Source organism: Loxodonta africana, chromosome 9, assembly GCF_030014295.1.
Source record: "Loxodonta africana isolate mLoxAfr1 chromosome 9, mLoxAfr1.hap2, whole genome shotgun sequence".
Classification (NCBI taxonomy): Eukaryota; Metazoa; Chordata; class Mammalia; order Proboscidea; family Elephantidae; genus Loxodonta; species Loxodonta africana.
Genome location: NC_087350.1, coordinates 53,013,763 through 53,016,931, shown reverse-complemented (window position 1 = coordinate 53,016,931; position 3,169 = coordinate 53,013,763). Strand labels below are relative to the sequence as shown.

Sequence of the window (3,169 nt, the reverse complement as noted above, 5' to 3'; positions counted from 1 at the left end):
TCATTATACAATGCCTAGTACATGGTAAATACTCCTATATGATATTTTTGTTAGGCACCTGCTACAAGAATAAAATGGTGAGTTACGTATTCAGTGTTGGCTAGTCAGACAGGTCCCCACCCTTGCAAAACTAATATCCTGAGCCTCTTTCATGGCAATCATGTCTCATGTGTCCTTCTAGTATGACAAACCACTTTGGTCCAAAGCTCCAGGCACTATGGGGAGAAAAAAGAAGCAGCTGAACCTACGCTGCTGCAACTTAGGAAAGTGCCTAAAGAGATACAGATAGGATGAATTCTCCCCATGTTTGCAAAGAATTTCGTTAAAGTACTTCAGATATTACAAAATGTCATTGGTACTCAGATTTCCTTGGATGTGGATTTCTTCTCAGTCACCTTTCTTATACCTCTTCTTCATCCTTTATCTGGGTCACTTGACAGATATCTGCAGGTGACTCCAGGCTCTCTACTCTGTAACTAATCCTGTCCGGGGGCAAAATGGGTGTTAAAATCCTATGTCTGGGAACATAGTAAGCTCAGTAACAAGTCTGAGTAACAATTCTGATTCATATTGAGGATCTGATCCTGGATCTAAGGGTAGGTAATTGATTTCTAATCTCACTCAATTGTAGCAGAGTCCCTGCTTTGATAGACTGATAGACATTGCACAATTCTATCCTGACTGGGGCTCTGCTTTGCTCCCTCTGGACCTATTTCTAGGACAAAACTCCAGTTTCCAAAGCCAGATCCAGTTCTCTCAGTATTATTTGCCAGCATACTTGCATCTTTATATAATTCTTATACTCAGATGACCATCCAGGTACTCAACTGGACCCTAATCTACTGTCAGGACATGCACCTGTTACTTTTGGTGCCATGTCTAGGATTATATGTGTTTTCTTGAGGGAGGAGTTAAGGTAACCAAGAAAGAGAGAGATCCTGGCCAAAACAGAATAGTCTGAGAAGGTAAATTTCATAATTTCTTTATGTATTAAGAACATCAAAGTTCAAGAGATAAAGTGACTTGTTCGTGCTCAGAGTGTAAATCAGTGATGGAGCCAGAATGGAAAGTCAGACCTGCATAACACGAAACCCATACTCCTGTCAACCGTACCAGTCATTCATATACATTGTAAAAACCAGAGACTCCCAAACAGGACACAACCTAACACTCTTTCATATTTTCTACCTATAGGACAGCAATGCTGAGGGTAAACCAGGGCCACATCACTGAATTCCTCCCCCTGGGTTTTAGCACTGACCCCAAACACCAAACGTGGCTCTTTGCCAGCTTCCTGGCCATGTACCTAATCAATATGTTTGGCAACTCAGTCATCATTACAGCCATCCGTGGGGATGCCCACCTCCATACTCCCATGTACTTCTTCCTCTCCAACCTGTCTTTCATGGATGTCTGCTTTAAAAATGTCATTTTGCCAGTGATGTTGGCAAACACGTTAAGGGCAAGAGGGTGCCCTTTGCCCACTGTATCACCCAGATGTATTTCTTTGTGACCTGAGCAGTCACTGACAGCTTCCTCCAGGCTGCTATGGCCATTGCTCACTATGTGGCCACCTATAACCCACTGCATTACACCAAGACCATAAGCCCCAGATGCTGCCTCCTGTTGGTGATGGCATCATGGGTGGTGTCACACCTCCACTCAGTGACCCACACAATTCTCATGGCCCGCCTCTCCTTCTGTGGGTCCAATATCATCCACCATTTCTTCTGTAACATCCAGCCATTGCTAATGCTCTCCTGCTCTGACACCTCTGTCAATGAACTTTTCGGCCTTCACAGAGGGCTCCTTTGTGATCACGAGCCCCTTTATCGTCATTATTGCATCCTATGTCTACATCACCAGTGCTGTTTTGAGGGTTCCTTTTGGAGAAGGCAGGTACAAAGTCTTCTCCACCTGTAGATCCCACCTCATGGTTGTGGAAGTCTACTATACAACTACCATCTTAGTGTACATTCACCCGTCATCCACCTACTCAGTGACAAAGGACCATGAAGCCTCTTGTCATCTACACTGTGGTGATCCTCATGCTGTACCCTTACATCTATAGCCTTAGGAACAGGGACAGGAAGCAGACCTTGGGAAAGCTAACTAGGGGAACAGAATAGAATTCACATATTTTACTACCTCTAGAAGTTTAATAATTGATTCTACAATCATTTGCTAAGTACCTACTGTCTGCAGGCACTATGTTTAACTCTGAGGGGAAGGCCAAATAAGTCACAGATCTGTCCTCAGAAGTACTTACACTTATTAAACAGAAAGGAAAAGACTGCCAACAGCTTACTATAATAAAAATTTGTCTTATTTGTCATAAAAATTAAATGAGTCATGGTTATAAATATCTTAATAAATTATAAATAACTTCAGAACTTCTCCCCCTTCTTCAGTCTCTTTTGCAATGCTTTTTACGTATATTCCTGCCTTTTATGTGAGTTACCAATGTAGACAAATATTTCACCCCCCCCAAAAAAAAGCTTCAGAATTTGTATTTTTGATGGTTCAGTCATATGGCTTAAAGTTTCCACCAAATAAGTTATCAATTCTATACTCAGTTTCTTTAGGCTTGCCTAGCAGATTTGCTTGAGGTATGCAGTCAAGCTCTTTACTGCACTATACCTGTTTACTTAACAGACTCAGGGAGAAATGCACTAACTTTTCATGGTAAAATGTCCTGGAATTCTAAGTTCATAAACTTTAAATTAAATCACTACTTCCCTTTCCTATGACCAAAAATAAATCACTGTATTTCTACAAGCCTTATTTTTGTCAATAACAAAATAAGCACAATAAGATTTTTCACCATGTGGCTGTGGTCAGTAAATGAAATGAAGTGTATGAAAGCACTATCATTTACATAGACGTGGATAAAAAACCCAGGTCTGCCCAATTTTTACCAATTTTAGAATTTTAAAACTTAATTTTTAATTTGTTAACTGAGGTACCATATTGCCTGAAAGCCAGGTATGGGGTGGGGTGGGGAGGGAGTGGCATAGGGAGTCAGGGTCCACCCAGGGTGTAAAGGGTCTCCCTATATAAGGGCAACCTAGCATGGAGTGGCAGGATGGAACAGGGTGAGAAGGGCATCTACACAGGAGCAGCAACCTGGCATGAGGTGTCAGTGTCAAAGGGATGAGTGAGGAGTGTG

General features: G+C 41.8%; 1 pseudogene; it reads left to right on the top strand.

Moving 5' to 3' along the window:
* The first annotated feature begins 890 nt into the window (after positions 1-890).
* LOC111749870 (olfactory receptor 1F1-like) lies at positions 891-2,476 on the top strand (annotated as a pseudogene).
* The last annotated feature ends 693 nt before the right edge of the window (positions 2,477-3,169 follow it).